Source organism: Amblyomma maculatum, chromosome 1 (genome assembly GCF_055883805.1).
Source record: "Amblyomma maculatum isolate TAMU_Amacu chromosome 1, ASM5588380v1, whole genome shotgun sequence".
Taxonomy (NCBI): Eukaryota; Metazoa; Arthropoda; class Arachnida; order Ixodida; family Ixodidae; genus Amblyomma; species Amblyomma maculatum.
The window spans coordinates 403,219,325-403,232,610 of NC_139344.1; positions in this window are offsets into that span (position 1 = coordinate 403,219,325).

Here is a 13,286-nt window from a genome sequence, read left to right on the forward strand (position 1 = left end):
CAGCTATAGCTTTTTTTTTTGTGGAGCGCATGGCTGCGCTTGGATGGATGTAAATGAGTAGCCATTCCTTCTTAAAAATACATGTTAACTTTCAGAAGCTCTAGCGTGTCTAAATGCGGTTCAATGAACCTTTTTCAGGTAGCGGTACTGCGCATGAGCGAAACCTCCAAGGTCGCCATTTTTGCTGGGATGCCACGCGAAAATAGGGGGAGGACTTTGCTGCACGTGCTTTTCCAGGAAACGACGCCCCTCGCTTCATCGTTGCGACAAACTGCTGCTCAATAATTGCATGCAGTGATCCATCTGATCTTCTAGGCATTCGGAAAGGACGCATTATATTGTCCCCGCCTCTCCCAGCTTGTCTCTATAGAGAAGATACGGCCAGGTTCGCCAGCTTCCTTTGTCATTGTCATGGCGTTACAGGGGGGAGGGGGCACTTTATTAATGTATGTCCGCAGGTTTACAGGTATGTCCACAATTTACAGCTTACAGGTAAATTTGCAGGTCATTGAAAATGTGCTGTACAGAGGTTGAAATTCAACACTTGCAGAAATCCGCGTCAGCTTCTTCACAAGCCTTTTCTCCTAACCAAAAGGTCTCGTTCCCGAGGGCACGCTCGCATTATTTGAAGAAACGAAAAGGCAAGTTCCTCCTTCTATGTAAACTCAGGAATGTCCCCAGTCAACTGCAAGATGACTCGGGAAGAGGCGACCGAAGAGCACAATGATTGGCTACCACCCCTTTATCAGTAAAATAGAGGATAGAGGGTATTGTTCGGTGTCTTGCTTCTTCAGTATGACTGGTTTCGACCCATATCTTCACGCTTCTGCCTTCCGACACGTAAGCGACTCTGTGCTGTGCAGAGGCGCCTGCAGGCAGCTGCAGACGGCATTGTAATATCGGGCAGCACACTTCAACTGATTGAGATTAAGTCTCCTTACAGCTTGAGGAACAAGTGCTTGGTTGATCCAGACAAAGAAATCAGCTAAGTACCCTACATCCACTATGTGAATGGTTCATTACAGTTGCGTCAAACGCATCTTCTACGACACGCAGGTGATGATTGCTCTATGTTCTTAGGATAGACACTGCTTAGCTTTATGTGTATTGTCTTCAAAGAAGCATAGTTCTAATCACAGAAAAAGACGAAGCGTTTCTTACTGAGTATGTGCCAAAGTTAGAGGACATTTATTTTAGCTATTCCTGAAAGCACCAATTAAACTATTGCCCAACGGCATTCCTATATTGTAAATGATGTACAAAGCTCACCCTGTCCTTTCATGCTATCGCCGCCGTGTATTTCTCTTCGCTATCTTCTCCCTGTCCCCCTTTTGTTTTTCACCGGCTGTAGCTCGGACGCTTCATATATTAACTTTCTTCTTTCCTTTTTGTTTTTTTTTTAAACTATTACCACCATCCAACGACACGTTGTCTCATGAAACATTTCGGTTCTATTTTCCTATTTAAAGTACTTTGCTTTCAGAAATGATTTCGTGACGTTGGTTAATGCAAGAAATAAATATGCATAAGGTCAAACAACTCTCCTAGTTTTTTGTTTTTATTGGTACAGAAACGGGCTTAGCTATCGAGGATGCAAATAAATGTGCAATTGCACTGCATGAATCCATGCGCCCCCTCTTTTTCGTTTTGTAGGATCTCCAAGGAAAACCATGAAATTTTTCTTCAGTACCTTGGCTGCAGTGTTTTTATAGCTGTTATGACATTGGGGAACACAGCAATATGCCGTGATACCCACAATTAGCGCACTTTATTTTTGCCTTCGGCGCAAACACCTTGCCAGTCGCCTCGCTGACTGCAAACTGAGATAGTAGCATCTACCTATTAACCAGATGGCGCCATGTGCGCTGCCCAAACTCTTGCCAATCGCATTTTTGTTAAAGTCGACAGAATTAATTGCGAAAATTTGCTTATTTGAAATAATAAATTATTTGACAAACACAATATGGTCTGAGGTCCTCAACACTGTTGCCAACAATATGCAACCAATCCTGGTCAGCCAGAGTTGAGACGCCTTTTTTTAATTCGTGGCTAACGTCATCTAGCTAGGACGCCCTGTACAAGGTGACAAACTAAGTACAAGGGTTAAAAATCTTGCTTCTCGCTCCAAATCCAGTAAACACTGAAGGTGCTGAATTGGCATACAAACGTCGGTTGAATCTTCGACTGAATGTCGCTGTTCTCTCTCTAATTTTCCTCCTGAATGAGACAGATCTCTGCCGAAATATTCGCGTTGTAATCAGTGCAGCTGCGGTCCATTGTGCACGGCCCTCTCTGCGCAAAACAGCTCAACGGTGGCTTAATCGTCACACTGCAGAATATACCTCTCTTTTGTGTAAACAACGTGACCTAAAATCATTCAGCTCCACTTTTGAACTAGTTTCGCATATTTCAAGCGTTAGCCCAGTGACTTTATTCTCCCTATTATAGAGCCGCCTTGGTATGCGTTACAGCTAGCAAGACCTCCTGCCCCACTCTGCCAAAAGTGACGAAAGGAAAGACGAAATATGCACTGTAGTCATGTGTGTTTCAAGGCTATGTGAAGTGTCTATGACTCTCTTGCGCTGCAGATTACCGAAACTAAATCTGTATTTATGTCTTTCGGGGCTATCTGCTACTAACCTCTGTGAGTCTTGCAAAGGAATTTAATCCATAGATCATTTTTTTCTCTTCTGCCGGAGGTTCGCATCTCTTCGCAAAATTTATACTTAGCAACTCCCCTTTCGAGATTAGGCCTTCCACTAACCATTCCAGTTCTCCTCTCCTTCGGGGCAACCGTCAAGGGATATGCCTTAAAACCAGTGTGCGATTTTATTCAAGATTACATAATTTCAACAGGTAGATTCCTATGCTAGGCACGATTTCATTACCTTTACTTTTCCTTTTTATTTTTTCCTAATTCTAGTTAAACATCCATATTTACCTGAATACTCCAGTCCTTGAACATAAATATTTACAATCTACAATCCACCCTGGCCAATCCCCCGCCGTGGGTATGTGCCATTTTGTCTCAGGTCATCATCATCATCATCATCTGATATATTTTGTCCTTGCAAGAGGGGTTCCTTTCTTACCTTTTATCTTGGGGCTGAATACTAGGGTCCGCAACACAATGGCAAAGCAGCCATTGTGTTGCAGTGACTTTTGAGTCACGGTGCAATTTACCCACATGCACGGGGAATATAGCTTTCCTCCTTTTTGTGGTGCTAAAGTGCTACCATCTATCGACAAAAAAAGAAAGTTCAAATCGCCGCGGTCGGTTAAGGCGTGCGTGAAAAACTTTATTAAGTATATTTAAGGGAGGGGGATGTGTAGGTGGGGTCCCTAGTCCGGGACTCCAGCGGCTGCCGCTGCTACCCGCGCACGTGTCACGAGGGCCCGTTGGGCCTCTAATCCAGAGCTGGATAGGGCAGCCTCCCACCCCTCAATTGTTGGCACTGCATTCGGATCATCTGGAGGATTGTGTGGGCAGGTCCACACCATGTGGTGCAGGCCTGCCTTTTCCCCGCAATATTTGCATTTGGGGTCGCAGAACCCGGGGTGTATTGTGTTTAAACGGGCTGGTGTGTTATATGTACCTGTCTGTAGGCGTCGCCATCTAACTTCCTCCGCTTTGGAGAGCCCCTTGGCTGGGGGTGGATATTTTCTGCGAGAGAGTCTGCAGTGCTGTAACCTCTCCGCATACGTCGCCAGAGGGCCGGGATAGGGCGGTGTGGAGGATGGAGGGGTCGAGTCCCGGGGGAGGAGAGCTCGGGCAGCGGCATGGGCGCACTCGTTCCCTTCCACGCCTTGATGTCCCGGTGTCAAGAGGCATTTGTCTTGTTCGGGGTGTCCATAATTTTTCAATATTCTGGCAGCCTGGGGACATATTCGCCCTTTGATGTAGTTGCGGTAGGCAGCCATAGAGTCGGTTATTATATAGGCGCAGGTGGTATGCGTGGCGGCTAAAGCAATGGCCACCTCCTCCGCCATTTCTATATTGTCATCGCAGATGGTGAGGGCATCAACCAGTTGTTGTTGGTGAATCACAACCGCTACCGTGTACCCCGCTTCTGACTTTGCTGCGTCTACGTAGTAGGATTCAGTGTCCGTCCCGTACTTTTCCTGGATGTATTTGGCCCGCGCCTTCCGGCGCCCTTGGTGGAACAGAGGATGCATATTGCGAGGTAGGGGATTGGCTATGAACGAGTCTGACCACCCGGGCGGTATAGCCTGTTTTTGTACGAGACCTTGCGGGCTAGTCAGGTTAAGGTCCATAAGAACGGTCTGGCCCGTGCGGGTTGCTGCTAGTCGATTTATCTGGGTGGCGCGTTGGGCGGCAAGAAGTTCTTCGGCTGTATTGTGCACCCCTAATTGCAAAAGACGTTCTGTGGAAGTGCTTTGGGGCAGACCCAGCGCCTTTTTAACTGCGTTTCGTATAATGAAGTCGATTTGCTTGTAGTCTCCCGTTTTGAGGTGCAGATTAATGATGAATGCTTGAACCAGGCGCAGCGTGCCTTGTTCGAGCATACCCCTGTCGTTGGTAGTGACCCTGGCTATCATACGCGCAACCTGCAGACTGGTGTTTTTGAGCCGAGTGAGGGCGTACACATTTCTGCCCTTGTCGTTGTTGTAAAGCCCTAGAACCCTGATGGTGTACCTCTGTGGTATTGGGTTTCCATTGAGGTTGACTTCAACAGTGGGTCTGCGTTGGCGGGAGCTGTGTAGTACAAGCAACTCCGACTTTTCGGGGGAACAAGTAAGGCCGCAGTTAGCGGCGTAGGCTTGCACGATGGTTACGGCCTCTTGAAGGCGGTCTTCGATTTCCGCGGTAGAATAGGCCGTGGTCCAAATAGTGATGTCATCCGCGTAGAAGGCGTGCCGTAGATGCGATACCTGATTTAGCTGGGCTGGGAGTTTGATTAAAGCAATATTGAAAAGTAAGGTTGATAGAACAGCACCCTGTGGCGTGCCGCGTGTGCCTAGCTGTATTTGGCTGGGTTCTGCCAGCCCGAGGTCGGCGTAGACGGTACGACCGTGAAGGAAATCTTTTACATATGCATAGGTCCTTGCACTACAATTGATGTGGCTCATATTTTCCAAAATAGAGTAGTGCTTTACGTTATCAAACGCCCCCTTGAGGTCAAGAGCGAGAATTGTCCTGAAGAAAGGCTTGTTAGGGGGGTTTATGACTTCTTCCTTAAGCTGGAGGAGTATATCTTGGGTGGATAGGCCAGGCCGGAATCCGAACATGGTGTGTGGGTACAAGTCGTTTTCTTCAAGATATCGGGTGAGCCTGATGTGTACCGCCTTCTCCATAACTTTCCCTACGCAGGAGGTGAGAGAGATGGGCCGTAGATTGTTAATATTTATGGGTTTGCCCGGTTTGGGGATGAAGTGCACCTCCGCAGTCTTCCACTCGTTTGGCAGCCGGCCCATGCGCCAACAGTTGCTAATGTAATTCGCGAGCTGCGTGAGGGCTGCGTCGTGGAGATTGGCGAGGAGTCCCACCGTGATCTTGTCTTTCCCAGGAGCTGTGCCTCTGCGCATGGCTAGGATGGCGGCCTGTATTTCTTTGACGGTGAATTCCGCATCTAGTTTCTCTTTTGGCTGCCCATTATAGGGAGGGAGGGGGTCCGTGTCGACTGTGGTGCAGAAGTACTTTTGTTTGATGGTTTGTACGAGATCTCCATTGGAGCCGCGGTAGCCATGTAGAGCCCTAGCAAGGTTCTTGCGTTGATCGCTTTTGGAGTTGTTGGGGTCAATGAGGCATCTGAGTAAGCTCCAAGTTTGTTTCGAGCTAAGGTTACCACTCAGGGAATCACATCTTGTCAGCCAATTTGATTGAGCAAGGTTCCATGCATAGTCCTCTGCAGCTTGCGTTAGGGTTGCGATGCGGCGTTTGAGCGTTCTGTTGTGGCGCTGGTGGCGCCAACGTTTCACCAGGCCTCTGCGGGCGTCCCACAGGTGCAGGAGATGGGAGTCAATAGCAGGGCGGTCTAAAGATGTTTTCAGGGTTCGGGTGTACTTAGAGGACAGGTGCCTAAGGTTCGATGCCCAGGAAGCGTAATCAGTGATATCTGGGTGATCAAGGTCAGCTTGCTCTTTTCGAAACGCGGTCCAATCAGTGATTTTGGCAGTACCGCGCATATGTCGATGCGTTTTGCTTGCAAGATGGATGATCAGAATGAAATGGTCACTGCCTAAAGTTTCCAGTGTGTTTTCCCATAGGCAAGCTTTACCGTCGTGGGTTAGTGTGAGATCGGGGCTGGTGTCACGCGTGACACTGTTGCCAAGTCGAATAGGTTGGGTCGGGTCGTTCAGCATGGTAAGCATGAGGTTTGATATGGTGTCTGCTAGGATGCGGCCTTTCTTGTTTGCTTTCGGGTAGCCCCAGGATGGGTGTTGCGCATTGAAATCGCCCAAAATAAGGAGCGGAGCTCCTTGGGCGACAGTGAGTGCCTTTGTGAACACCCTGGCGCAAGGGAAGGCAATTTGGGTGGGTTTACTGTAAATATTGAGAATGTAGGTGCCCGTACCGTTGCGGTGTCTAGGTAGGATTTGTACAAAGTCGTACACTACATCATCTTCTTCTTCTAGATCTAAAGCAAGTGCAGTATAATCCTTGTGAACCATAATGCAAGTTGCTTGAGTGAGTTGGTGTGTGCCGGCGCGCGCTCCATAGCGGAGGCCACGATGCAGGACACAAGAAGGGAGAAAAAAAGCGTTGAATGGCAAAAAATAAGGAGGTAAAAGAATGGATGAAGTTAACGGAAAAGAAGCGGAGTGTAGAAGTAACGAAATTAGATACGCAGATCAAGAACGGTTTCTTTTTTTATTTTTGATAACTCAGGAGGGGCCCTACTCTTTAGTGCTTAGAATGCGCAGCTACAGAAAGGAGTTTAACTAAGATGACCCATGTGCAGTGGAAGGCAAATCCGTAGAGACAATTGAAAAATCTTATACTCGAAGGAGATGTTATCCATTCGGATGTCAATGCAGGCGCAGTCACTCTCCCTGAGGCCATAGGCTTCAGAGATGACCGTGCTGAGGTGAGTGAATATGCGGTGGATGTCAAATAATAATAATAAATTGTTCACAGGAAGGGAAATGCGCAGTATCTGTCACACTTGTTTCTGTGGACACCTGAGCCGCGCCGTAAGGGAAGGGAGGGAGGTGGGAGCGAAAGTGGAAAGAGAGAAAGGGGAACCGTAGTGGAGGGCTATGGAGTAATTTCGATAACCTGGGGATTTTTAACGTGCGCTGACATCGCACAACACACGGACGCCACTTTGTTTCGTCTCCACTGGTTGCTGAAAGGCAGGAATGTCGCATATGGTGAGAATTGTGGGAATAAAAATTTTGTGAAGAAAATGAGGAATTGGCATGTTTATAACAATATCAGATATACATAGGAAAAAAAGCTGAGAATGATGGTAACTGCCGCTATCTCGTTTTATAAGGGACGCTCTTATATTCCATTCTTCTAGTAACCTAGGTCAGGTGCTTGACTTTACGTTCACCTAACCAGTAAAAAATTGGGGCGGAGATACAAGCACTAAGCTATCTTCTCTGCCTCCACATCGAATCGCATAACAATATGGCGCTTTGAGGAATAAATGATTGTCATAACGAAGGAACTACTGTCGCCCGCCAAATGACTTAACTGTGTAGCGGTGCAAATAAAATACAGAGGCGACGATGACAGAGACAAAGTGAAAAGGGCGGCCTTACGATTTTTTTTATTCAACTGAAGATTACGCGCATAAGTTGTGACCAGCTGCGGTGATTGTACAGTGCTCTCACGCCTGGGCCAAAGAATTGTTTCACAAATGCCCTAACAAAGTTTTGTGAACATACACTGTCCAAGACAGCCTGGCGCTTCCAACTAAACGGCTTTCTGACGTGAGGTACACGGAACCGTTTGTTGGTTTTGTGGCTGAGAGCCTGCTCCCAAAATATCCGACACTGGGAAAGTTTTTCTCTCATATCTATAGCCCCAATGTAGTGTTTGCAATCCAGTTTCTTGTATTTATTTTAAATTGCTTTCTTCTGCGATGTTTTTCTAGTTCGTGTTGTCTTGCACGGCAATTTGTCCGCATAGTTGCAATTTCATATGTGTGGTTTTTCTCTTTCCTTTTGTTACTTATTGTGCTAGTCTGCATTCTTTCCATGACTTGCAGTTGTTCTCCGTTATCATTCCTCGTACTGTACTGGCCTTTTTGCTTGGGCCAGTTTTTGCTTGCAGTAAAAATAAATAAATAAATAAATAGGAAATGACAGCTGCTAATGCACGTAAGAAAATTCCTGCCAATCTCCAGAACTATAGAAGGTTGGAAGACGGGTAGGAATCAATGGCATGTTTTCGGCTTCGGTGAAGCTATCTGTTCTTTGCAAAAAGCATGTCTATGCAACAACAAATAGGAAAGATTGTGCACGGTTCGAGACCAAAACTGGCTTACCACTTGCGATGAGTGTATCGCATATCGCATGCCGCTGTCTTGCGAAGGAGAATAAATGAGAGAGACTGGGATATGCGAAAGTAGCCAAACGCACCAAGCTCTTAGAATGCGGCCATGGAGTCAAGTGTCCGGCTGCTATACTATAATGGGGACATATATGTGCTCGGTAGAAGCGCTTGCACGACTCGGTTTTCAAGGGATCGCCAACGAAAATCCCCAACTCAGGTTCTCAGTAATGCTTCAGAACAGCTAAAAGATATCCCTTCCAAATTACACTGGAATTTTTTCCGAAGCTAACAATGAAAGGTGCACATTAGAATGCCGTTGGACGGCTTGAAAAAGGAAAATATAGAACAGCTACAGTGATTAACCACCACGGGGCCTTTCGAGGTCGCTAGCTTGGCTCCTGTTTATTCCAAAGAAAAAAAGAAGAAATGCAAACAGCCACATGATGACACTCCACAGGTGGTCGGGCGACGTTTCGGCTCTAAATCTACAATGGACCTTTTGCCAGTAGCGCACCCTTCTTGCGGCCGCCAGGCGAACTGCGTTTGATAGGTCGCGTTACGGAGACTCCCTCTCATTTTCGGCAGAAATTCGTTCACAGTATTGGGTAGGGCTTGTTTTCTAAGATCTAGAGTGCAGGGCTGGTCTCGCCTAGCCAGGGCAGACATGCGTGAGTCATCCGTGGACACACCCTGACAAGCCTTTTCCCTTAGCTTCCTCTACTTAACGAAGTAACCCATGACAAAAGGACGCTGGCGAAACTGACCGTTTCTTCTCGCTTGAGGTGAAGGCAGGCGGGGACAATACAATGGCGCATGCACTTCCAAGGACCTAGAAGATGGTAGCAATGCGCGTAGTCATTGTGCAGCAGTCAGGCGCGTTGAAGAAGCGACGGACGTCGTTTCGTGGGAAAGCACGTGGCGCGCACACCCCAAATTTTCGGCTAGCATTCCGATAAAAATGGCGACCGCGGAAGCTTCGCGCTTGCGCAGTTGCCTGATTGGAAAAAGGCTAATTTCGTTATCGCTTGTGGACCACTCGACCACAAGGGCTTCTTCTTTCATAGATTGAACAATGTTTCCAGGCTAAGCATGTATTCAACCATCATAGGGAATAAGTCAGGAGAAAATATATATGCTACTTACAGGGGAACGGTTGGGTACGTTTTGTACAAAGGAAGGAAAACAATATTGCCTGCCGCGGCGCTTCCGTATGTTTGCAGCATGCCAGGAAAATGCTAGCTTTCCTTAGAAAATAATTAGGGATATAAACATTTCTCATCTTGTTCCCGACAAAATGTTAGTCCAGAGACCACCTTTTAACCCCCGTATAGCCGATCAAATGAAAGCGCGTGCGTGCGTCAAAGAGATGGCCGAGAGATTGTCTCCGATAGTGTGACCAAAGAAATATACTACGGTCCTTGCACTGGCCTCATTGCAAATGTAATGAAATTAGTGGTATCTGAAAGGAAAGAACGGAGCGCCTAGTTATCGCAATAGCCAGACCAGTGCCACTGCCTGGCAACGGCACTTGCCATGGAGTTTAATCTACCCACAAGGTTCACTGCCATCTCATGCTGTGTTTACGTAGTCATAGGTTCCTTATTGTGCTTCCCGTGTGCTCCAAATGACCCATCACTAAAAAAAAAAACGTTCCAAACGAAAGCCATGAACTGGTGAACAGAAGTGATACCCCATCTGGAAGTGCTCATGCTCGATACACGGTAATTGGTTTTGAAAGGTTCGGTGCCAAGCCGGTGACAGCCTCTTCAAGCCGGTGACAGGTTCGGTGACAGCCTCTAAGATGGCCACGTGTAGCCCGTTATCAAATGCTCCATGGACATCTAGGAGCGCGAGGCAGATAACGTGGTTGTGGGCTTTGGCTTCCTCCATGGATGCCAGAACTTTCATGATAGCGTCCGCTGTGCATCTGTGACGCCGGAAGCAGACTGTTGGGCGGGGAGGAACTTCGTGAGCTCTGTCACCCATAAAATCTGCTCCACGCAGTGGACTCTATGATATTTCCAGGGGCAGATGTGAGAGCCATCGGCCAGCACGACTTAAGCTGCGAAGGGGGCTTCCCGTACTTGAGGACAGGAATGATGATGGCCACCCTCCAAGCTTCGGGGATAGGCCAGACGTCGAGATGCCGTTGAACAGATGGAGGAGGCTGGCCCGCATGTTCTCATCTAGGTTCTTCAGCATTTGGTAGCTTATGCTATGCAGGCCCGGGGCTCTGCGGTGTGCACGGGGCTGCTTGGCGGCAGCGAGATCCTCCCTGTTGAGTGGTGCTGAGCAGACAGCCTCGACCTTGTCTGCATCCTGCGATTTAAGGAAATTTTAAATTGCTTCATATGAAAGGCAAGGTGCTGTATATGTCACTTTTTCCGTGGACACCTGAGCAGTGCCGTAAGGGCAGGGAGCATGGTGGCAGTGAAAGTGGAAAGATAGAAAGAGGTGCCATAGTAGAGGGCTTGTTACGACCAAGCATCCGCATTTGCGCGCTCTATTGTTCGCCTGTGGGCATGGAAAAGTTTTGTGAATATGTGGTGATGGTCCAATGGCTCTAAGTGAGCCTGTTTCCAGGAATCCTGTTTTGTAAGCATGTTTTGCTTTGTGGACAACCTGCAAATGCCAAATTGGCCCTGTCAAGAGAACGTCTGGAAAAACACAAAGAAACGTCCCCCTGCGGGAAATAGCAGGAAGTGCTTTCTTTTGTTCACCCTTCCAGTCGAGAAGTGCTATCCTCCAGTGATGAATGCCTCCTATCCAAAGGAGACGACAGAGTGACATGTCCGCTGACGTGCAGGACAAGAGAAGAGCATGACTCATACGGCCATTAAGTGATTTCCCGGGAATGCAGGAAAGATTTGCAATTGTCGAAAAGGGACCATGTTGGGAGCCCTATGCGGCGCCACGTGCACTCGGGTTTCTGAGAAGTAAAACCCCCAGAACCAGCCTGTGGTTTCTTTGCTGAAGAATAGAAATGTACCTCCTCTCCTCGCCGTTCCCAAGCTTTTCCCGCCAACAAGTGATCACGCCCAACGAATGAATGCCGGACCAGTCAGTGCTTCAGACCATCCGTGCAGTGATGTGTTCGATTGGATGCCGATACCTGAGGGGCGTGCCCTGGATTTGGTTGGTCAGCATCTTCAGAGAGGGGCTGGACATAGGGGGTTTTTAAGGACGCTGCAGAGCACGAAATGTCGCTCTGGGCCCTGGGTAAACGGCTCATCCAGTCGCTTCTCGCTATGAACTCTTAACGCTTGCCATTTTGCTGATGTACCCTTCTTTTTCGTGTAAATATTGTAAATAAGTTTTCTCAAAGTGCCAGTAAACCTGCTTGTACATATTTCACCAACTTCGAAGATTCAATCCTACTTCAACCCCGAGTCTCTGCACGCTACCAAGTGAAGGCCGGGTCGACATAGCCCCAGCGTCACGACAACTGGTGATCAGCGGTGGGATCTGAATCTACAAGCACAACGACTGGTGACCAGCGGTGGGATCTGAATCTACAAGCACAACGACTGGTGCCCAGCGTTGGGATCTGAATCTACAAGCCACAACATCTGGTGATTGGAGGTGGATCTGAAGCTACAAGCCACAACACCTTGTGATCGGAGGTGGCATCTCAAGCAACAAGCAGGAGCAACAATCGGCCAACAAGAGGGCAGCTCGGAACATCGATCGCATGTGTGGGTGAGTGCTTGGCTTTTCTTCTGATGTGGACCAGGTTCTAGAACAGGGTTAGATTTTAGAACTGGTAAAGAGAGTGTGGAAACGCCTTTAGGTTGGTAGTTTGCACAGTTGTTTTGGAAGTAGCCGACACTCGGAGCGATCATGGACCTACAAAAGCTGCAGAAACCGGACCTGTTGCTATTGTGTGAGGAATTGGGAATTGATACAAGTGGTTTGGCACGAAAACCCTTGATTTTAAAGGCAATCACTGATTTGGGAGCCGATGATGAGGAGCTCAGTGAAGCATGGAACCTCATCGCCCAAAACAAGGAGGAACAACTCAGACAGGAAAAGAGGCGTGAGCGCGAACGTCAGAGGGAAAAAGAGGAAAGGGAGCGCGAACGTCAGCGGGAAAAAGAGGAAAAGGCGCGTGAACTTGAGAGGGAAAAAGAGGAAAAGAAGCGTGAAATTGAGAGAGAAGCAAAAAGGCTGGAGCTAGAAGTTGAGCTCCGGAAATTAGAACTAGAGTTGAGCAAGAGGTCGGGCAATTGTCCCCAGCTAGCGGTACCTCTTCTCAACAAGGAGGCAGGTTTCAAGATGTCAAAGTACATGCAGCCATATGTGATATCAGGGGATATCGGTCTGTATCTGGTTAACTTTGAGCGAACCTGCGAAAAACTGTCCTTCCAGCGAGACACTTGGTCTCAGAGATTATTGACGGTTCTGCCCTGCGAGGCAGCGGAGGTTGTCGCGCGGCTAAGCAAGGAGGACGCGGACAACTACGAGAAGGTCAAAGCTTGCCTTCTGAAAAAGTATAGGCTTAGCGCCGAGGCGTTCAGACAACGTTTTCGGAAAGCTACTAAGTCCAGGGACGAGAGTTACCCTGAATTCCTGTACAATTTAAGAGTAAATTTGGGCGAGTGGCTAAAGAGCACAGATTCCTACAGTGATAGGGACGCTGTAGTCGAGCGAATTCTTTTGGAGCAGTTTTATAACTGCCTCCCAGAAAAAGAAAGAAATTGGTTACAGGACCGAGGCGACATTAAGTCGGCAACTGAAGCTGCCGAAGTCATTGAGGAGTACGCTTCGCGCCGACAATTCAGCAACCCAGCAGTGGATAGGCTCCGCAATCCCAAGTTGA